General features: G+C 47.0%; 1 pseudogene; it reads left to right on the top strand.

Annotated features, from left to right (window-relative positions):
• Positions 1–954: 954 nt before the first annotated feature.
• On the top strand, positions 955–22,838 carry LOC141097706 (indolethylamine N-methyltransferase-like; annotated as a pseudogene).
• The last annotated feature ends 1,678 nt before the right edge of the window (positions 22,839–24,516 follow it).

The raw sequence follows: 24,516 nt of genomic DNA, 5'->3' as shown, positions 1-24,516 counted from the left end.
ACCCTAAGAGGGAGGCAATGTCACCATGGCAACCGGACTCTGGGGTGCCACATCCAGCATGTCCGGGCCCTGATTAGGTTAGTGAACTCTCACTCACCAAACTGACAGCTCAGCACACAGCCTCAGATGGGATGAATGACCTGTCTATCATGATACTGACAGCTCAGCACACCCATACCCGAGAATGGATAACTTAGCTGCCACTCATCACACGGAGTGGAGGAATCTTAACACAGTAGTTATAAATATTAAAGAGGGTTTGTCAGCACAAAATGACAGATCAAACCAAGTTCAGCACCTTGTAGCGGACACAGCCCTTATAAAAACTTATTGTGCTTTTAGTGTCTAAATCCATGGCTGAGTTTGTGAAAAAATTGTTCTCTATTCATTTATGTTAATGAGATGTTCGGTGCATGTTGGGAGTGAGCAAGCAGTTCAGTGATTACAAGAAATGAGAAGATCATTCTCTAGGTATTTTCTGCTCCGAAGCAAGTCAATAGCAAGGTTCAAGAGACATCCATAAGATGTCGGGCATATTGTTAGCATTTCAACAACATTTTTGTTTAAAAAGTTGAAAGCGTTTTTTTCATTGTTGGATGAAGTAAAAAAAATATCATATGGAAAAGGCAAGTAAAAAAGCCCCCAAAAATATGGAAAATATCTCAAAATAACCAGAATATAGTAAAAAAAGACAATTCAGGAAAAAAAAGCATTCTGGTATCCTGAAGTGTCTTTGAAAAATGTCACTGTTTTGCCCGCCTGAATAAAACATTGTTTGCACATACTCTAAAACCAACTTGTTTATAGAAAGATCATACAATTTCCACGTGAGTATATACGGTAATCCCATTACGTTAAGATGCAAGACTCATCACCTCATAATTAATTCTTAGAAGCGTTGCAAATTATATAAAGACCTCAACAGACATTTAGAGACAAACAACTCATCCGTGACAGAAGACTACACAATGGATTCCTCTAACTATAAGATCTACCATGAAGATGGCTTTGATGCCAGATTAGATCTGGAAACTTATTTTTCAGATAAACCTGAAATGAATTTTGGTGATGATTCCATAATATTTCCCCTTGAAAATCTTACAAAAACTTTTGCAGAGGGTACGTGGTTTATTAATCTTTCTAAACTGAACAAAAATGTAAATGTAGCACTTTTGTTTTTGCTCCCATTTTTCATGAGCTGAACTCAAAGATCTAAGACTTTTTATATGTACACCAAAGGTCTTTGTGGAGGGAAGGGGCAGAAAACTAGTGAGTATCTGGTGTGACCACCATTTGCCTGATGCAGTACAGGAAATCTCCTTTGCATAGAGTTGATAAGGTTATTAATTGTGGCCTCTGGAATGTTGGTCCTCTCCTCTTTAATGGCTGTGTGAAGTTGGTGAATATTGGTCGGAACTTCAACACGCTGTTGTATCCAGAGTGCAAAAATAACTCGGCAATATGATTCTCCAGGTCAATTCAATTATTGTGACTCTAAACTTGTCTTTTTTTCTATATTTTAAATGGTGACAAAAATGATGAAATTTGTAAAAAAAAAAAAAAATAATATTCGCTTGTGTTGACAATTTCCAAGACTCGTAACGTTTTCATTTTCTGGCCGATTGAGCAAGGTGAGGGATTGTTTTTTACATAATCATCTGATGTTTTTAATTTTGTAAATATGACATTTTGATTGCTTCTTTCTGAATTTATTTTTGTAGAGTTCCAACAACTGGAAAGCTGTAATTCTGTTATTTTGATTTTGCTTTTAATCTTTAGAGGTATTATGGCCATATTTCAATAGATAGGACTTTTGCAGATGTGGTGATGCAGAATATGTATATATATATTTTTTTTCTTATACAAATAAATATGTATATATTCAGCAGATGAGGCCATGCTGTACGTTATAGATCCTGAGCCCGTACCATGAAAGTGCAGTAAATGTGTAGGTAACAGGAACCGGAACCAGATGGCTGCCCCCTTGGTTCCAGCCCAGACACTCTTTGGGGGTCCTCCTTCCTACACTCCCCAATCCTGTAAGCTCGCCAGTCCTCGGGCGAGGGTCTCAGTATATTGGGATTGGTCTGTGGGGGGTATCAATTTTTGTTGCCATATGAACTGGTCTTGTTCGTATCGCTCGGGAGGTTTGCTGGCTGTTGACCGCTCTGAGAGTCTTAGTTCGACTGGGGTGGGGCCTTCTGGGGTGGTGGACGGTGGTGGGTTAACTGGTCCGGGTGGGCTAATTGTGTCAGTTGGCTCATCATTGAGTGGAGGGCCTCTGGTTGTTGGGGGAAAGTCTTCGTCGTCGTCCAGGTCCCAAAACACGGGCAGCGGTTCAGAGGCCGGAGGGGCAGGTTCAGGTTGCTTCGGGTCAGTGGAAATACATGGGCGTAACATATTACGATGCACATTGCGGGTAGGCAGCGTTTCATCTTTTTCAGGTCGCATTTCGTACACAGGTCCTTCAGGATTGATACGATGTAGGACCCGATAGGGACTCTCTTCCCAGCGTGGCTCCAGTTTGTTCTGGGGGCGTTGATCTAGTACAAGTACATGGTCCCCGCTTTGGAGGTGGGGAGGTGGAGTTGCATTCTTTCCTGGGTGTTCCAAGTCTCGGAGTTTGGTATGTGTGATTCGATGAAGAGTTTCCAGCTGGTGCCAATGATTTTGGACCCATGATGATACCCGGGTCCAGGTCCCAAAAAACATGCTCCCTGATCAGAATGTATTTGTTGGGGGCAGCCGTAGACTTGTAAGAAGTTTCTGCAAATTGCGGAGGCAGCCGACTCTGCGGTCTGGTCTCGAGTGGGGGTGACCACAGCGAACTTAGTGAAATGGTCCACCATGACATGGCAGTGTTCTTACCCCTGGAATGTGGGACCAATGGTCAGGTAATCCACCGTCAGGAGCTCGAGGGGTGCTGAGGTCACGATTGTCTGTACTGAGGCTCGCTGTGTGGGCGGTTTGGCTAATTCACATAGGCGACAGGTCTGGCAAATTTCGTCGACAATAGCCGGCAAGTGTGGGTGGTAAACTCTCTGTTGCAACCATTGCAAGGTCTTTTTAGCTCCGAAATGAGCCCCTTTTTCGTGGGCCTCTCAAGCCAGTTCGTGGAGTTGGGCTCCGGGCGTAGCTGCCTGACAAAGCGTCATGAAAGTTGTTTGTGATGTTATTTTATGAAACAATAGTCCCTTTCGGATAACCAGCCTCTCTCATTGTCACAACATCAGCGACATGTCTTGAGTCAGTTTGTCTTTGGGGATCAGTGGGCAGTTGGCTAGCGGCCACCCACGTCTGGAGAAGTCTGACTTCTTCGTCTTCTTGTTGCTGTTGGATCCACTTATCCCGAGATTGTTCCAGCAAGCCCCTTGGGGTCTCTGGGGGAGATACTTTTTGGGTGGTAGCTGTGAGCACGGCAGCGGTGAGGGCGAACGGTATCTCTACCCATTCTAATTCGTCGTCTCGACTCTTCCCTGGGGTTGTATGTCGAATCCTGGAGAGGGCGTCAGCATGAACATTCTCGGCCCCTCTTTTTTAGATGATTTTATAGTTGAACTTCGCCATACGGGCCACCCATCGTTGTTCCAGAGCCCCCAAATTGGCATTTTCCAAATGGGCCAGCGGGTTGTTGTCGGTCCGCACCACTACCTCGGAGCCCGCTAGGTACTCTGCAAACCGCTCCATCATGGCCCACACCACTGCGAGGAGCTCTAGTTTAAAGGAGCTGTAATTATCAGGGTTGCGCTCGGAATGATGGAGTGAGCGGCTTCCATACACGATCACTCTCTCCCGGCCATCTTGAACTTGTGACAACACAGCCCCCAGCCCGTGAAGACTCCCGTCAGTGTGTAGGATGAACGGTTGCGAGAAATCCGCATAGGCCAACACCGGAGCATCCGAGAGCGCAGCCTTGACGTCTTGGAAGGCCTCTTCCTGAGGTTGTTGCCATTGGATTTTTCGTCCATTTGCCCCAGCCGGAGCCCCCTTCAGCAGGCCATGCAGGGCTCGAGCTCGACATGCAAAATTCTTTACGAAATGACGGTAGTATCCGGCCAACCCCAGGAAGGCCCGCACGTCTTTTATTGTCTCGGGGGTAGGCCATCCCTGAATAACAGCAACCTTTTCCCGGGACAGCCTCACACCCTCTGCTGTTGTGAGTTCATTTTCCCCTTCACCGTCGATGTCTGATGAACTCCCTCTTCTGGTGAAGGAAGGTAGTGAGGCTGATTACCAAACACCTGATCTGGTAGATGATGACTGGGTAACAGGAATTTCTGACTGGATATAAGGCAGCTGACACCCTTCTGAGTCGCTGGTGATTTCTCTGCTGGATTCTTGGAGACGAGTCTGATTCCTGCTTCCCAAAGACAAGTTTTTGCTCTGCTATTGAACTTATTAGTTTTGTTTTGTTTTCCTTGTTTTTTGCAGTTCAGCCATCCCCATTCGGGGGTGTGCTGAGTTCGATTTTTGTCTCTGATCAGTTTGTCTCTTTGCTCTGTCTTCAGAATTTACCTGAGTGCTGATATAGTCTTTTTGAAGTCCAAGCGACTTCAGGGCCTGTTTTTCCTATCAGACGGTTGGGACATTTTTTGGTAGGGTTTTTTACGGATTGCAGACAGCAGCTTTTCTATCCTGTCCTTTTTAGTTAGCTTGGGCCCCATCGTTTGCTCAACCTATCTTTCTATCTGTGTTAGTGTTTTCCTCTTGCTTCACCGTCATTATATGTTGGGGGCTGCCTATTGCTTTGGGGTCTGCTCTGGGGCAGTTTAGATTTCCCCTTTCTTTCTTTAGGCCTATTTAGTTCTCCGGCTGTGATCGAGGGGTCTAGGGTATCGCAGGAACCCCCCACGGCTACTGTTAGTTGTTGTGGATAGGATCAGGGGTCTGCAATCCGATAGCTACCAACCTCTCCGGTTTTCTGGACTTAGCTTGCATTTTTGTTTTTTCCTCCTTCGGTGACTCATTCATAACACTCTGCCGAGACGACATAGCCCAGATACTCAATCTGGGAGGGAAATAGGTGGCATTTTTGGGGTTTTACCTTCAACCCGTGCTTTTGCAACCGGCCAAGCACCTGCCCCAACCGCTTTAGGTGGTCCTCAAATGTGGCAGCATAGACGATGATATTGTCCAGGTATATCAATGTGGCCTCAAAATCGAGATCTCCCATTCACCGCTCCATCAAATGCTGAAAGGTCCCGGGGCGTTGGCCAGTCCGAACGGCATTCGATTGAACTCAAATAGTCCCATAGGCAGTATGAACGCTGTCTTGGCCCTATCTTCTTCTGACATGGGCACCTGCCAGTACCCACTGGCCAGGTCCAAAGTCGAAAAGTACGTCGCCTTCCCCAAGGCGAACAAGGATTCTTCTATGCGGGGCAGTGGGTATGAGTCTTTAATAGTGCAAGCATTCAGCTTTCGATAATCCACACAGAATCGTAAGGTACCATCCTTTTTACGGACCAACACAATGGGGGCCGCCCAGGGGCTTTGGCTTTTCCGCATCACCCCCTTTCGCAACATTTGGGCCAACAAAGTTTTCACCTCTTGGTAGAGTTGTGGAAGAATCTGTCGATATCGTTCTCAGATGGGGGCCGCCCCTGCCGTGGGATTTTAATGAGTGATGGCGGTGGTACATCCAAAATCTTCCTCATGACTAGCAAATACTTCATGGTACTGTCCGAGCAGTGTTTTTATCTGGGAGAGCTGGGCTGGAGTTAGTCCGCAGAGCTCGGCCCGCATCTGTTCCAGGATATTTCGACCCTTCTCCTGAGCCGAAATTTCGGTGGCCTGTAGAGTCCGAATCGTTACTTCCCAAGGATCCTTGGATTGCACTCTCAATTGAACCACAGGAGCCGGCAGCACTTCTTCTAAAGGCCTTACTAGCTTGGCCAGTTCGGTCCGAGCTTTCAGGACGATGTCTCGGTCTTTGAGGTTGATGCAGCGCACCAGGACGGTCCCTTTTTGCACTGTAGTCAGGGAACAGGCCACCAGTATGCCAGGAGGTAAGCGCTCCGATTAGCATGGCTCCACCTGCATCTCCACACCCTCCAAGGGTATCGAGGCTCGAAATGGCAGGGCCACCACAGTCTGCCCAGGAGGTAGCATAAGCAGGGGAGCCGCTGGCACGATGACTTTGCCCAGAGCCTCGCCTTCCCGGCAGTCCTGATGTACCCGCACTTCCCGCACCAACTGCTGGAATACCTGTCCCTAGGCCGTGCGAGAACCCCACTGCTTCAGGATCTTATGCGTGGAATCATTGAGGAGAAGGTTGCTGAACTCCCGTAGTATGTTAATGCCTAGGATGACTGGATGCTGCTTATCGGTTTCTCCTTGAGTCAGTACCACCCCTCTGTGACCAAGGGATTTACTGCACAACGTCACCTGCACCCACACCACTCCGGCAACAGGGACCGGTAGTTGATTGGTGGCTACTAGTCTGATCATGGGCCCCCACTGGAGTCTCGCTGCCTTGGGGAAATTTTGCCCGGCCCTCCACTTCTGCCCAAACCACAGGACATTTTGCGACCAAATCTTCAGAACTTCCACCACCCCTAGTTGTGGTTTTTGGCTCCGAGCGGCATCCCCCTAGCCCGGAGCCCTCTGGTTTAATGGCCGCTGGGGTGGATATTTCCCACGCTGCGGACACTCTCAGGCGAAGTGGCCTGGTTCTCCGCACTCATAACACCGGGCCTGCGCAGACCGACCAAGCGGGACTCCCAGGGGCCAGGATTAAAACTAGGCCGTCCAGTCCCAGACTCGGTCCTTCTCTTCACTTTGGCCAACTCGCCCTTGATGTTCTTCAACTCTTGTTTCATCTCCTCCACCCATTGAGGCTCCTCGACTGTATTCACAGAAGCCTCCACACTCCGGACCTTCCCCATGGGTACTGCCATCCCCTGCTCTTGCTCTCAAGCCAGTGCTTGACTTCCCACCTCTGAAAAGTCTATACGGGGATTCATTCTGACCTGCTCCCGTAAAGGCCTGTTTTATTATCTGGTCTCGCAGTCCAGTCACCAGTAGGTCGCGTAGGGTAATGTCAATAGGTCCTACCCCTACACCGTTCTTTCTTTCAATAGCCGTATGCAATTCTTGGAGGACATTCATATACTGGGTGATAGTCTCCCCCTCTCCCTGCATCCGACTGAACAACTGGGCCCTTAACTCTCCCACATTAGTTGGATCCCCATGGGTCTGTTCTACTATCTGCAAAACTTTATCAAAGGTGTTGCGGTGTCCCGAGGGCCTCAACATCACTGAATTCCAAGCCTCCCAGTCTGATGCCATGAGAGCTACTTCGGCTTCCAGGTCAGGAGTCATTGGGTGCATCCAAAAGAGTCCGCTTGGTCCAGCTCCATAGCATAGTATTGGAGCCGCAAAACCTAGGCAGGTTGTTCAGCATAGCCCCCAATGAAATGCTGGAACGGGGGCCCTCATTATCTGTTGAGTTCACAGCCCTGCCCTGGTCTGGGGCACCATTGTCCGCGCTCAGAGACTGCATCCTGCTGACTATGCCAAAAGTAGGTAACAGGTTCACAGGATGCAGTGACGAGACGCGAGACTGAGTGTTGTTTTGGAAAGTAACGTTTATAAACTGGAGCTACTAGGGCTATACTGAGCAACCAAAAAGGGGGTAACACCAATTGTCCTCGCAGGGACTCAACAACAATAAAACACTTTTCTTTAATGAGAATGCGACTGACTCGGCAAGGCCGGTTACTATAGGGCCACGATACGGCCAACTACGGGTCCTTATTTCCTAAAGTCAACTTATCCGTTATGACGTCCCTCGGTGTCGCTGATGTGGCTGCTTTGACGTCGCAGCCGCTGGGCCCAGCTGCTGAGGATCTGTCGTCGTCTTCAGGCATCTCAGCACCCAGGAGTTGGGGTACAGCAGGCCCTAAGGAAGTCTTTAGTTGAGGTAACCCCCTGTAGCAACAGCGGGGTTCTGTTCGTTAGCGAGTCCACGGGGACTCCAGTCCCCCCAAGCAGGGTAGTGATGTAGTCTTGAAGAGTGGCAGTTGGTAGGCCATGCGCACGGACTGGGCCTGTGCAAAGAGTCCCTCCGTAGGCGAGGAGCAGGCCCCAACTGCCAACTGCAGGGGGGTAATGGCAGCTGTGGGCAGTGATGAACAGGCCGCAACCAAGGACTGAGGTGGGGCGGCAGCAGGCATGCCGCAACTGCAGGCTGAAGAGACACATCAGCGGCTGTGGGTGACAACGGGCAGGCTGCAGCGGGCTGGAGTACAGTGGCAGCCGCTGAGGACAACTGTGGGCAGGTCGCAGCCCCAGTTTGGAGAGGGGCGACAGTCTCTTGCCGGTAAGCTCGGTACCTCCTCTCTGAAGGACACCGTAGATCTCCTCTCTGCTGCTGATCTTTCCTCTGGTCACCGTCAGTCACTCTGGCTCTCTCACACTCCCACAGTCTCTTGCTCCATGTCTGGCGTACTACCAACTCTTTTCCCGGCGTGCTCCCTGCCCCTTTTATACTCGCCCCGCCCCTTGCTGTCCTGTCACTCTTAGTAGCCCACACTCCTCCGTTGTCCCCTGGGTAGCGTTTCTTTAGGAACCCAGAGGGCGGTCCGCTCGTTTCTGGCCCAGACACTCTGCGGGGGTCCTCCTCCCTACAAATGTAAAGCAGGTCTTAATAGTTTAGTGATCTTCCAGGTGTGCAGTAAATGGATAAGTAGTAGAGTTGAGCGACTTTTGGTTTTTTAGGGTCGCGTTTCGTTTCGTGAAACCCGACTTTTCCAAAAGTCGGGTCGAGCAAGATCGTCCGATTATAGGGAAAAGTCGGGGTCGTCCCGAAACACGAAACCCAATGTAAGTCAATGGGGATTAAAAGTCGGCAGTGAGAGGAGGACAGGAAACACACCTACAGTGCCCATTTGAATGCCAAAAGCATCAATTCTTCTTTCTTAAGCTTGTCAACCTTAATTAACTTCATAATACAAGTTACGCACTGAAAAATGGGGGTTATTTGGCTAAAGTTGTGGGGGGGGAGGGCTGGCTGCAGGTTTTCATGTGCCCTGGGCGAAAGAGCGCCCCTTTAACACATACCACAACTCATCATGCTCCGATACGGCAGAGAAATAGCGGTATAGTACAATGAAAAATACCTCACTTTTTACATCTCATGACGAGGCCATCTATTTCTCCATACAGAATCATTGGTCCCATATAATGTTTGAAACAGTATATGATGAGCTCCACATAATGCTACAGTATATGTTGGTCCCCATGGATGAAGCTCCACTGTCTTATGGGCCCAAATAATGCTCCAAACATAATGGGCCCCATTTCTAATGCTCTAGTGTATAATGGGCCCTGTAAATGCTGCTCCAGTGTCTGATGTCCACCTTTGGAATGTTCCAGTGTATGGTGGGCCCCATCTATCATTCTCCAGAGTATAGTGCTCCCCAATAATTGCTGTCCCAACATTGAAAACAATCAAATAAGTCTCCTCGCTAGGGAATCCCTGTACTTGTCTGGACAGGTGCTGTAGCTTGCTTAACAGCTCGCCAGCCGTTCTCACGCCCAGTATGGATTACACGTGATTGCACAAAGGTGAGAAAGGGTACCGTATCCCCAGATAACATGTATGGATAGCGTACACATTCAAAATATATGTCTCAGGAGGCAGGCTCAGATGGTGTTAGGCCCAGTATGGATTGCACGTGATTGCACAAAGGTTAGAAAGGGTACCGTATCCCCGGATAACATGTATGGATAGCGTACACATTCAAAATATATGTCTATACAGCATGAGGCAGGCTCAGACGGTGTTAGGCCCAGTATGGATTGCACGTGATTGCACAAAGGTTAGAAAGGGTACCGTATCCCCGGATAACATGTATGGATAGCGTACACATTCAAAATATATGTCTATACAGCATGAGGCAGGCTCAGACGGTGTTAGGCCCAGTATGGATTGCACGTGATTGCACAAAGGTTAGAAAGGGTACTGTATCCCCGGATAACATGTATGGATAGCGTACACATTCAAAATATATGTCTATACAGCATGAGGCAGGCTCAGACAGTGTTAGGCCCAGTATGGATTGCACGTGATTGCACAAAGGTTAGAAAGGGTACCGTATCCCTGGATAACATGTATGGATAGCGTACACATTCAAAATATATGTCTATACAGCATGAGGCAGGCTCAGACGGTGTTAGGCCCAGTATGGATTGCACAAAGGTTAGAAAGGGTACCATATCCCCGAATAACATGTATGGATAGCGTACACATTCAAAATATATGTCTATACAGCATGAGGCAGGCTCAGACAGTGTTAGGCCCAGTATGGATTGCAAGTCATTGCACAAAGGTTAGAAAGGGTACCGTATCCCCGGATAACATGTATGGATAGCGTACACATTCAAAATATATGTCTATACAGCATGAGGCAGGCTCAGACGGTGTTAGGCCCAGTATGGATTGCACGTGATTGCACAAAGGTTAGAAAGGGTACCGTATCCCCGGATAACATGTATGGATAGCGTACACATTCAAAATATATGTCTCAGGAGGCAGGCTCAGACGGTGTCAGGCACAGTATGGATTGCACGTGATTGCATAAAGGTTAGAAAGGGTACCGTATCCCTGGATAACATGTATGGATAGCGTACACATTCAAAATATATGTCTATACAGCATGAGGCAGGCTCAGACGGTGTTAGGCCCAGTATGGATTGCACGTGATTGCACAAAGGTTAGAAAGGGTAACGTATCCCCGGATAACATGTATGGATAGCGTACACATTCAAAATATATGTCTATACAGCATGAGGCAGGCTCAGACAGTGTTAGGCCAAGTATGGATTGCACGTGATTGCACAAAGGTTAGAAAGGGTACCGTATCCCTGGATAACATGTATGGATAGCGTACACTTCAAAATATATGTCTATACAGCATGAGGCAGGCTCAGACGGTGTTAGGCCCAGTATGGATTGCACGTGATTGCACAAAGGTTAGAAAGGGTACCGTATCCCCGGATAACATGTATGGATAGCGTACACATTCAAAATATATGTCTATACAGCATGAGGCAGGCTCAGACGGTGTTAGGCCCAGTATGGATTGCACGTGATTGCACAAAGGTTAGAAAGGGTACCGTATCCCCGGATAACATGTATGGATAGCGTACACATTCAAAATATATGTCTATACAGCATGAGGCAGGCTCAGACAGTGTTAGGCCCAGTATGGATTGCACGTGATTGCACAAAGGTTAGAAAGGGTACCGTATCCCCGGATAACATGTATGGATAGCGTACACATTCAAAATATATGTCTATACAGCATGAGCCAGGCTCAGACAGTGTTAGGCCCAGTATGGATTGCACGTGATTGCACAAAGGTTAGAAAGGGTACCGTATCCCCGGATAACATGTATGGATAGCGTACACATTCAAAATATATGTCTATACAGCATGAGGCAGGCTCTGACGGTGTTAGGCCCAGTATGGATTGCACGTGATTGCACAAAGGTTAGAAAGGGTACCGTATCCCCGGATAACATGTATGGATAGCGTACACATTCAAAATATATGTCTATACAGCATGAGGCAGGCTCAGACAGTGTTAGGCCCAGTATGGATTGCACGTGATTGCACAAAGGTTAGAAAGGGTACCGTATCCCTGGATAACATGTATGGATAGCGTACACATTCAAAATATATGTCTATACAGCATGAGGCAGGCTCAGACGGTGTTAGGCCCAGTATGGATTGCACGTGATTGCACAAAGGTTAGAAAGGGTACCGTATCCCCGGATAACATGTATGGATAGCGTACACATTCAAAATATATGTCTATACAGCATGAGGCAGGCTCAGAGAGTGTTAGGCCCAGTATGGATTGCACGTGATTGCACAAAGGTTAGAAAGGGTACGGTATCCCCGGATAACATGTATGGATAGCGTACATATATGTCTATACAGCATGAGCCAGGCTAAGACAGTGTTAGGCTCAGTATGGATTGCACGTGATTGCACAAAGGTTAGAAAGGGTACCGTATCCCTGGATAACATGTATGGATAGCGTACACATTCAAAATATATGTCTATACAGCATGAGCCAGGCTCAGACAGTGTTAGGCCCAGTATGGATTGCACGTGATTGCACAAAGGTTAGAAAGGGTACCGTATCCCCGGATAACATGTATGGATAGCGTACACGTTCAAAATATATGTCTATACAGCATGAGGCAGGCTCAGACAGTGTTAGGCCCAGTATGGATTGCACGTGATTGCACAAAGGTTAGAAAGGGTACCGTATCCCCGGATAACATGTATGGATAGCGTACACATTCAAAATATATGTCTATACAGCATGAGGCAGGCTCAGACGGTGTTAGGCCCAGTATGGATTGCACGTGATTGCACAAAGGTTAGAAAGGGTACCGTATCCCCGGATAACATGTATGGATAGCGTACACATTCAAAATATATGTCTATACAGCATGAGGCAGGCTCAGACAGTGTTAGGCCCAGTATGGATTGCACGTGATTGCACAAAGGTTAGAAAGGGTACCGTATCACTGGATAACATGTATGGATAGCGTACACATTCAAAATATATGTCTATACAGCATGAGGCAGGCTCAGACGGTGTTAGGCCCAGTATGGATTGCACGTGATTGCATAAAGGTTAGAAAGGGTACCGTATCCCTGGATAACATGTATGGATAGCGTACACATTCAAAATATATGTCTATACAGCATGAGGCAGGCTCAGACAGTGTTAGGCCCAGTATGGATTGCACGTGATTGCACAAAGGTTAGAAAGGGTACCGTATCCCCGGATAACATGCATGGATAGCATACACATTCAAAATATATGTCTCAGGAGGCAGGCTCAGACGGTGTCAGGCACAGTATGGATTTGACGGCCCAGATTACACAGCGGAGGAGCAGGGAGAGGTAAAGATTGCAAATGCTGGGGCCCTGCCCAAGCAAGGGGGGCCCACTCGTGGGCGTCGGTACTGGCACTGGGCCCCTCATAGTACAGCGGTGTGTCTGACGGCGGGTGTGCACCACCACCGTCAGAGACACTTGATTGCACTATGAGGGACCCTGTGCCAGTGCCCGCGCCCAAGAGTCGGCCTACCCACCTGTCCAGGGCAACGGCACTCGCACGGTGTCGTGCGCTAGGTGGTGACCCCGGCCATGGTGGGGGAGGCAGCACAGTTAGGGAGTTTTAGAAAGTGGCATATGTTGATGTTGGACATTCAGCTGATGCAAAAGGCGAAATAGGTGAAGTACCAGGAAGAGGTGGACCAAAGCAAGCCATTTTTCTTTCACCCTATGTGTCATCAGGGGAAGGTGAGACAAAATCCTTGGAAACCCATGCGTGGTTCATTTTAATGAAGGTTAGATCATCCACATTTTGGGTTGACAGACGGGTCCTTTTTTCTGTCAGGATTGATCCAGCTGCACTGAAGACTCTTTCCGATAGCACACTTGCAGCTGGTCAAGCGAGCTCCTGTAAGGCATATTGGGCCAATTCAGGCCAGGTGTCCAGTTTAGCGGCCCAATAGTCAAAGGGGAATGACCTGTGTGGGAGAACATCGATATGGGAGGAAAAGTAGTTTGTAACCATAGTTGACAACTGCTGTCTCCTGTCACTTTCCATCGATGCAGTATTAAAAGTTGTGTGAGCGGTATTTGAAAAATCAGTCCACAACATTGTCATGAAACCCCTGTCTCCAACGCCACTTCTGCTGTGTGCACCACGAACACCTCTGCCAAGCTGCCCCCGGCCCGTACGGCTCGTGTGAGAACCATCACCGCTGCTGTGTGCTGGGAATGCCTCAAGCAACCGATTTACCAGAGTTGCTTGTTTATTAGCCAATATTAGGTCAAGGTTCTCCTGTGGCATGATGTTTTGTAATTTGCCTTTATAGCGTGGATCCAGGATGCTGGCCAACCAGTAGTCGTCATCGTTCATCATTTTGGCAATGCGGGGGTCCCTTTTTAGGATCCGCAAGGCATAATCTGACATGTGGGCCAATGTTCCCGGTGTCAATGATGCACTGCGAGTGCTGGGTGGAGGTGCACTTTCTGGCAAATCCACATCCCTCCAGTCACGCACAAACCCTGTACCAGACCTTGCCACGCCAACATTTTCACTTGCCCCACGAGATGCATCCTCCTCCCCTAAGTAATCATCCCCATCATCCTCCTCCTCTTCTTCCTCCACCTCGTCCAGGAGAGGTCCCTGAGCAGACAATGGCTGAATGTCATCAAGGATTCCCTCCTCCTCTTCCTCCTCATCAACATTGGCTGCAGACGCCTGCTCCTTAAGGTGCGTCAAAGTTTGCATGAGCAGACGCATAAGTGGGATGCTCATGCTTAGGATGGCGTCGTCTGCGCTTACCAGCCGTGTGCATTCCTCAAAACACTGAAGGACTTTACAAAGGTCTTTCAGCTTCGACCACTGCACACCTGTCAACTCCATGTCTGCTCTCAAAGTGCCTGGCCGTGTATCCTCCCACAAATGCATTATGGCCTGCCTCTGCTCGCACAGCCGCTCCACCATGTGCAGGGTGGAGTTCCACCTTGTTGCAATGTCGATAATGAGGCGGTGGTTGGGAAGGTGGAGCAATCGCTGCAGCTTCTGCATACGAACGGAGTGTACAGGCGACCGGCGGATGTGCGCGCTCAGTCTTCGCACCTTCTGGAGCAGGGCTGTTAACTCCGGATAATTTTTGAGGAAGCACTGCACCACCAGGTTCAAGGTGTGAGCCAAGCAAGGTATGTGGCTGAGTTTTGAAAGGGCTATGGCTGCCACAAAATTACGTCCGTTATCACTAACTACCTTGCCTGCCTCAAGATGTACACTGCCCAGCCATGACTCAGTTTGTCGCTTCAAGTACTCGGCCAGCACCTCGGCGGTGTGTCTGTCGCCCAAACACATCATCTGCAACACAGCCTGCTGACGCTTTCCACTAGCTGCTCGATAGGGGGACACATCGTGTGCAACTGCGCTCTGTGGACGAGCTTTCGCTTCTGGAGGAGGAGGAGGAGGAGGAGGAGGGTCGAACGCCTACAGCCAACTGTTTCCTATACCGTGGGCTAGGCAGCACTGTCCCACCACCGCTGTCCCCTGTGGACCCTGCATCCTCCACATTAACCCAGTGCGCAGTGATGGACACGTAACGGCCCTGGCCATGCCGACTGGACCATGCATCAGTTGTGAGGTGCACCTTTCCGCTCACTGACTGCTTGAGTGCATGGACAATGCGGTCTTTCACATGATGGTGGAGGGCTGGGATGGCTTTGCGAGAGAAGAAGTGGCGACTGGGTAGGTCATAGCGTGGTACTGCATAGGCCATGAGTTCGCGGAAAGCTGTGCTTTCCACCAACCGAAAGGGCATCATCTCAAACGAGATTAGTTTGGCAATGTGGGCGTTCAAACCCAGTGTACGCGGATGAGAGACTGAGTACTTTCTTGACCTACTCATAGTGTCTGGGAGGGTGAGCTGGACTTGAGAGCTGCATATGGTGGAAGTAGCGGTGGACAAGGCGGACTGAGAGAGGGTTGATGATGGTGATGGAGTTGGTGTTCTTTCTGATGGCCTAGAATCAGTCTTTCGTTGATATAACAGTGGGATTCCCTGACTGCTGTGGTCTTGCAACGACACCTCAACATTTGCTGCTGTGCTAACCAGTGGGCTTACAGTGGGGGAAACAATGTAGCGTTGCTGACTACCTTCGTTGTGATCAGTTGCACATGTGGCACTTGAGGTTTGGTGTTGTGTCCACGCTTGCAAGTGCATGCTGGTTAAATGTCTAAGCATGCAACTGGTATTCAAATTTTTCAGATTTTTCCCTCGGCTAAAGGTCTTTGCGCACTTCTTACAGATAACCTTGGCCTGATCATGAGGATTTTGGTCAAAAAAGTGCCACACTGCACTCTTCCTACTTTGGCAGGCATTTTGCGGCCTAGCACGCTGTGATCTTTTGACCCTCTGGACAAGCTGTCCAGCAACTCTTTTGATGTTTGGAACCTGTCTTTGGAGTGCTCCGGGCCTGCCAGATAACAGCTGTTGCGATGTCGATGTCTGCTGTGGATGCTCCTCATCTGAGCTATTGGAAGCAGCACCCTCTTCCCCCAATGGATGCCAATCTGGGTCAACAACTGGGTCATCCATCACCTCCTCTTCTATGTCATGTGCACCTTCCTCTGTGTCACCGTGTATGGTGGTATAGTGTGCGGGAAGGGGCACCTGAGTCTCATCAGGGTCAGAATCTGGCTCTGTACACTGCGAGGACAATGTAGTGCTCTGAGTGAATGTACCAGCAGAATCATCCATCAGCGGCTGTGCATCAGTGCACTCCATGTCAGATTCATCTTGGCCTGGGTAATTCACCATTTCACTTGATAATCCAGGCATGGTATGTGAAAACAGCTCCATGGAGTAATCAGTAGTATGGCCTGAGTCATCCTTCAATCTTGGTTGGGGTGAAGGACACAAGGAAGGGTTTGGTTCATGAACATGAGCCTCCAATGACGACTCAGTGTTTTTACTTTTTACAACTGAAGAAGAGGAGGCGATAGACCTGGAGGCTGAGTCAGCAATGTAAGACAAAACTTTTTCCTGATGCTCTGGCTTTAAAAGCGGTTTGCCAACTCCTAGAAAACTAAGCGTTCGAGGCCTTATGTAGCCAGACGATGACGCAGGGTCAGCACCTCCTGCATTCGGTCCTATTTTGCTCTTGCCACTACCATCAGATCCACCACCAACACCATCATTACCAGCTGCCAACCCCCGCCCAATTCCACAGCCTCTTCCACCAGCCTTCCTCATTTTTGGTAGAAATGTAGACAAAATCCAACAAACTATATAGTAATGTAAAACAAGGTACAAGGTGTCTATAGGACAGGGGAGATTTTGAATTTCTGCACACACTTTTGGACACTGGACACTTTTGGATTGTGTGAGGCCCACTGATATCTGAGCGCTATGTGACAGGCTCGATGGCACAGCTGTGACAAAAGTGACTAGAGGATAAGGGAGATTTTGAATCTCTGCACACACTTTTGGACACTGGACACTTTTGGATTGTGTGAGGCCCACTGATATCTGAGCGCTATGTGACAGGCTCGATGGCACAGCTGTGACAAAAGTGACTAGAGGATAAGGGAGATTTTGAATTTCTGCACACACTTTTGGACACTGGACACTTTTGGATTGTGTGAGGCCCACTGATATCTGAGCGCTATGTGACAGGCTCGATGGCACTGCTGTGACAAAAGTGACTAGAGGATAAGGGAGATTTTGAATTTCTGCACACACTTGTGGACAGTGGACACTTTTGGATTGTGTGAGGCCCACTGGTATCTGAGCGCTATGTGACAGGCTCGATGGCACAGCTGTGACAAAAGTGACTAGAGGATAAGGGAGATTTTGAATCTCTGCACACACTTTTGGACACTGGACACTTTTGGATTGTGTGAGGCCCACTGATATCTGAGCGCTATGTGACAGGCTCGATGGCACTGCTGTGACAAAAGTGACTAGAGGATAAGGGAGATTTTGAATTTCTGCACACACTTGTGGACAGTGGACACTTTTGGATTGTGTGAGGCCCACTGATATCTGAGCGCTATGTGACAGGCTCGATGGCACAGCTGTGACAAAAGTGACTAGAGGAAAAGGGAGATTTTGAATCTCTGCACACACTTTTGGACACTGGACACTTTTGGATTGTGTGAGGCCCACTGATATCTGAGCGCTATGTGACAGGCTCGATGGCACTGCTGTGACAAAAGTGACTAGAGGATAAGGGAGATTTTGAATTTCTGCACACACTTGTGGACAGTGGACACTTTTGGATTGTGTGAGGCCCACTGATATCTGAGCGCTATGTGAAAGGCTTGATGGCACAGCTGTGACAAAAGTGACTAGAGGATAAGGGAGATTTTGAATCTCTGCACACACTTTTGGACACTGGACACTTTTGGATTGTGTGAGGCCCACTGATATCTGAGCGCTATGTGACAGGCTCGATGGCACTGCTGTGACAAAAGTGACTAGAGGATAAGGGAGATTTTGAATTTCTGCACACACTTGTGGACAGTGGACACTTTTGGATTGTGTGAGGCCCACTGATATCTGAGCGCTATGTGACAGGCTCGATGGCACAGCTGTGACAAAAGTGACTAGAGGATAAGGGAGATGTTGAATCTCTGCACACACTTTTGGACACTGGACACTTTTGGATTGTGTGAGGCCCACTGATATCTGAGCGCTATGTGACAGGCTCGATGGCACTGCTGTGACAAAAGTGACTAGAGGATAAGGGAGATTTTGAATTTCTGCACACACTTGTGGACAGTGGACACTTTTGGATTGTGTGAGGCCCACTGATATCTGAGCGCTATGTGACAGGCTCGATGGCACTGCTGTGACAAAAGTGACTAGAGGATAAGGGAGATTTTGAATCTCTGCACACACTTTTGGACACTGGACACTTTTGGATTGTGTGAGGCCCACTGATATCTGAGCGCTATGTGACAGGCTCGATGGCACTGCTGTGACAAAAGTGACTAGAGGATAAGGGAGATTTTGAATTTCTGCACACACTTGTGGACAGTGGACACTTTTGGATTGTGTGAGGCCCACTGATATCTGAGCGCTATGTGACAGGCTCGATGGCACAGCTGTGACAAAAGTGACTAGAGGATAAGGGAGATTTTGAATTTCTGCACACACTTGTGGACAGTGGACACTTTTGGATTGTGTGAGGCCCACTGATATCTGAGCGCTATGTGACAGGCTCGATGGCACTGCTGTGACAAAAGTGACTAGAGGATAAGGGAGATTTTGAATTTCTGCACACACTTGTGGACAGTGGACACTTTTGGATTGTGTGAGGCCCACTGATATCTGAGCGCTATGTGACAGGCTCGATGGCACAGCTGTGACAAAAGTGACTAGAGGATAAGGGAGATTTTGAATTTCTGCACACACTTGTGGACAGTGGACACTTTTGGATTGTGTGAGGCCCACTGATATCTGAGCGCTATGTGACAGGCTCGATGGCACAGCTGTGACAAAAGTGACTAGAGGATAAGGGAGATTTTGAATTTCTGCACACACTTGTGCAAAGTGGACACTTTTGGATTGTGTGAGGCCCACTGATATCTGAGCGCTATGTGACAGGCTCGATGGCACTGCTGTGACAAAAGTGACTAGAGGATAAGGGAGATTTTGAATTTCTGCACACACTTGTGGACAGTGGACACTTTTGGATTGTGTGAGGCCCACTGATATCTGAGCGCTATGTGACAGGCTCGATGGCACAGCTGTGACAAAAGTGACTAGAGGATAAGGGAGATTGGATTGCTTTTAAAAAAGCAGTTTGCGGAGCAGTGGGTAAACAGCAATGCCAGCCTGTCAGGAAGCCTTAAAAGGCAGCCCAACAACCAACACCACTGATACACCACTATATAGCCTCCCCTTGCACTGCACACACAGTGACTGGTGTGTTGTGCAGGCCAAATTGCTAGCAGCAGAAGCAGTTTTTTTTTCTTCTCAGCAGGACAAAAAAAAAAAATTGGGATTGCTTTTAAAAAAGCAGTTTGCGGAGCAGTGGGTAAACAGCAATGCCAGCCTGTCAGGAAGCCTTAAAAGGCAGCCCAACAACCAACACCACTGATACACCACAATATAGCCTCCCCTTGCACTGAACACACAGTGACTGGTGTGTTGTGCAGGCCAAATCGCTAGCAGCAGAAGCAGTTTTTTTGTCTTCTTCCCTGCCTAACGCTCTCCCTACAGAATCAGCAGCAACCTCTCCCTATACTAAGATCGGCAGAAGTAAGATGGCGGTCGGCGTGCACGCCCTTTTATACCCCCTGTGACGCCCACCAAAGCAAGCCAATCACTTGCATGCCCTTCTGAAAGATGGTGGTGACCCGTGCCTATGTCATCACGTTGCCCACAGTGTCCGTGGATCCTGATTGGCTGAAAAAGAGCGCAAAACAAACTTTTGAAACGCGACTTTGGCGCGTAAGTTGCCGACCTCGTGGCCGACCTCATCCTAGGGTCGGGTTTCGTTTCATGAAACCCGACTTTGCCAAAAGTCGGCGACTTTTGAATTTTTTTGACCCGTTTCGCTCAACTCTAATAAGTAGTACATATTCATGGGTGGGAAGGGATTAGAGGTGTGCTGTTCTCTCTTGTTGCATTTATCCAACATTTGTCCAAAGGAAGTGACAGCGCAGCAGCCCATAAGTGGCCACTGATGATCTGTAAGTGTTTTTATTTTGCAAGGGGGTCTACTTCATTTAGGAAGCGATTGTTAATGTAGTAGATAACCTTTTTAGGATATGTATAGTGGACATAGTGAATATAGGTAATGACGAATCATGACTTCCTTTTGTATGCATATAACAATATTCAGACATTTTATCTGCAGGTCACATTAAAGGAGACATTTTGATTGAGTTCAGTGTTAGTTCCGCAATTCACCTCATACGCCGTCTGTGAATTCTTTAAACATATCATTGTGCTGAAGGCCAATGACAGATGCATCATGGAGCTGAAAAGATGGATGCATGAACGTACAGGAGCATTTGAGTGGGACCATGCTGCGAAACATCATGCAGACATAGAAGGAAAAAGGTGAAATATATTGTACTGGTAGTCTACAAACAAAACGAAAACATGTAAAATATTGTATGTCTTCCACCAACCTTATTTTAAAATGTTATTCTATTGAAATTTCAACTGTCAGTAAAAATGTCAACTTTTAGCAATTTGGTTGAAAAGATTGAATCACTGAATTCTTCTGAAATGACACAGTATGCCTGTGATCACCGCACATTTGATTCAGAGGTATAATCAAGAGAATCCTATAAGTACAGCCCTGCATTTGCCTCCATGTATGCCACTGATTAGCCATATAGTGACAAATATCACTCATTAGCCACAATTTAAAGAACAATATACCAATTGTAGGGATTCTCGCTCTCAGGGGGGCATTAGACTTTTCATAGGCACCGGATTCTTGTGTACAGACAGTGTGAGGATTGTTGAACTCCATAAACTTGTACAACTCTTTAAAGGAAGCCAGCCTTATCCTGGAACATACATAACAAAAATCACATTCCTTTTCCAAAGAAAGCAACGTAATAATGGGATTTCACATATACTCTGTCCCACCTGGCTTTCCTACATACTCTCCCCCTCTTCCCAAAGCTGAGGACCATCTGAGCAGTTTTCCACTGTTTTGTATGCAGTTAAAAAAGTTTTGTTGAAAGAGATTATTACATTTTTTTTGTCCCCGTTGAGTGAATGCAGGCTTATGAAAGAATATTTAGAATTGAGTGTCCTCAGTATTTGATACCTTTTAATGGCTAACTGAAAAGATGGTAACACATTGCAAGCTTTCGAGACTACTCAGGTCTCTTCATCAGGCATTGACTAATACAATATGTGAAGAATCACATATTTATACACAAAACATCACAACACATCTATGTATCACATGTATCAAAATGCAGGCTTATGGATACTTTTAGTATACGTATACTACTGAAGCTCCCAGGGTATGCATCACACATAGTCACCCAAACATACTCTCCCCCTCTTCTCATAGCTGAGGACTAAGCACCATCTGTGCAGTTTTCCACTGTTTTGTATACAGTTAAAAAAGTTTTGTTGAAAGAGATTATCACATATTTTTTTGTCCCCATTGAGTGAATGCAGGCTTATGAATACTTTTAGTATATGTATACTACTGAAGCTCCCAGGGCATGCATCACACATAGTCACCCAAACATAGTCTGAACTTTCAAAACTAAAATGCAGAGCAGCAATCTTGGCTAAATTTAAGCCTTTCCCAAAAACTGAAAACCCATAGTCCAGTTCTAACCATTGACTCCTGTTGGGCCCTAATGCTTTCCTAATAAAAATGGCTGTGATACAATCACATTCTTCATGTTTCCATTTATTTTAGTGACCAGTTTCAGGACAAAGATGGGAACGTGCGAACAGCCCTTCGACATGTTGTGAAATGTGACTTCGAAAAAGAAAATATCGTAGAACCGATAGTTCTACCACCAGTAGACTGCATCATCATTGCTTGGTTTTTAGAATTTATTAGCAAAAATCAAGATGAACTTAAAAATTATCTTAGGAAGATCTCAAAGTTGCTGAAACCTGGAGGACATCTCATATTTATTGCAGTTTTAGATGCAACATATATTACAATCGGGAAAGACAAGTTCCATATGCTCAAATTTGATGAGAATTTTGCCAGGAAAGTTCTAGTTGAAGAAGGTTTTGCTATTGATACCTGTAAGGTTAAGAAGAGAACGGCTGTGAGTGACCTTATGGACTATAAGAACGCGCTATTCATTGCAGCTCACAAAGAGAAGTAGAAACATAAACTAGGTCTGTATGCCAAGAGTTTCTAAGTAAAGCTTTAAAGTTGAATAATCATAAAATACCTACAGGTACATATAAAGCTATAAAAATGTAGCTGCTTAGCCGTTAGTATAAGAGCTGCTGTTTAGGACATATCCTAGGAGAAATATATCGTATTTTATTTGATTAAAATACCAATTCATTGCGGGATGGCACCGATGGTTTATTGTACCAAAGATGTTATAGATGTCACATAGATGCAAAATACAGATGAACATTAGTGGATGCCTAATATTCTAAGTGAACACAAAAAAGTGTGTATAAGGTAAGAATCAAAATATTATGTGTAGAGCAATACGCTGGCTAACAGATTGTTCACTGATTTTATTTGCTGTTCTGTTCTCCATCTGGTTCATATGAATAATGAAATAAAGCTAATGATTTCTTAATTATTTGTTTGTGTCCTTTACTAAGGTAAAATTTTAGCTGCTTACTGATTCTAAGATTTTACAGAATTTGATTTAAGGGCTCATACCCATTTGCGAGGAAAAAAAAACCGGTCCGATTTCCAGACAAAAAAAAGAATGAGTGCTACGCGAGTGTCATGCAATTTCCATGTGATTTTTCCACGGAACATCCAGATGACATGTGTCCGTTGTCCGTTGGCTCTGACAGGATGATGTGGGATATTAGTGGTAGTTGTCCGGTGGCTCTGACAGGATGATGTGGGATATTAGGGGTAGTAGTCCGGTGGCTCTCGCTGATGGGATGATGTGGGATTTTAGGGGTAGTAGTTGGGTGGCTCTGATGGGATGATGTAGGATATTAGGGGTAGTAGTCCGGTGGCTCTGATGAGATGATGTGGGATATTAGGGGTAGTAGTCCGTTGGCTCTGGCTGATGGGATGATGTGGGATATTAGGGGTAGTAGTCCGGTGGTTCTGGCTGACGTGATTATGTGGGATATTAAGGGTAGTAGTCTGGTAGCTCTGGCTGATGGGATGATGTGGAATATTAGGGGTAGTATTCTAGTGGCTCTGACTGATGGGATGATGTGGGATATTAGGGGTAGTAGTGCGGTGGCTCTGGCTGACTGTTTGAATCTCTTTAGTTTGTGTCTATCCACCATTTTCATGTGGTGCTCTGACTGCTGGTCTTTTTCCTCTGGTGCTGGGTTTGTCTTGGTTCTGGTGATTGTATCACTCTTTATTAACCAACACCTGTCTCCCAGTCATTGCTGGACAACAGTGTTAATCCACTTGAGTTCTGGCTTGGTGCTTTGCTTTGCCTTCTGTTTGCTTTAATTTGTGCAGTGCTGGGACCTCTAGTTCTGCTAGTCTTAGTTTCTGTTTTCAGTTGGTTTCTGCAGCCTTCTGTGTTTTCTATTAGAAGGTGACCCATTTTTGTACCCAGTCCTTAGATCTTTCAGGGAACCCTCTCCCCCTATCTATAGGTCTTTGCTTGAGATTAACTTAGGATCATCGGTGGGTCTATTCACAAGGAATCGTAGGGTATCAGCCTAGTCATAGTCCAGGGTCAGTTTTCCCCCTTCTACCCTAGTCCTGTGTCGCAGATCCGTAACAGTTTGCCCAGCCCAAAAGAGTATAAAAAAAACCTCCTGAATTCCTGCAATATGAACAGTGTTCAAGATCTTGCTCAATGCCTGCAAGGGTTAACATTGGAAGTTGCCAGCTTACAACATCACGTGAGTAATTGCCCTGGAATCCGCTCTGAAGAACCTAAGGTGGGTTTGCCTGAATATTTTTCTGGTAAACGGCAGGAATTTTTTTCATTTAGAAATGCTTGTTTACTTTTTTCAGCTTAGACCCAGGTATGGACGCACCCAGGATCAAAACTAGAGGGGGCAAGCCATGGTCGGGCGCGCTGTAAATTTTAGGCCACGCCCACGACCACACCCATTTCACAACTGGTTACACCCATATCCAAGCCCCAACCGCACCCATTTTGCACTGCTGATCACACTGACTGGTACTGAGGGCACAGTGGCTGGCATTATGGGCACAGTGGCTGGTACTGAGGAAAAGAAAGAACAGAGAGAGAGAAAGAAAGAACAGAGAGAGAAAGAGAGGGGAAAGAAAGAGCAGAGAGAGAGAGGGGAAAGAAAGGA

This window comes from Dendrobates tinctorius, unplaced genomic scaffold, assembly GCF_039654945.1.
Source record: "Dendrobates tinctorius isolate UK_male_01 unplaced genomic scaffold, ASM3965494v1 ptg000086l, whole genome shotgun sequence".
NCBI lineage: Eukaryota > Metazoa > Chordata > Amphibia > Anura > Dendrobatidae > Dendrobates > Dendrobates tinctorius.
The sequence above is the reverse complement of the archived record's forward strand: the minus strand, read 5'-3'. Positions and strand labels throughout refer to the sequence as shown.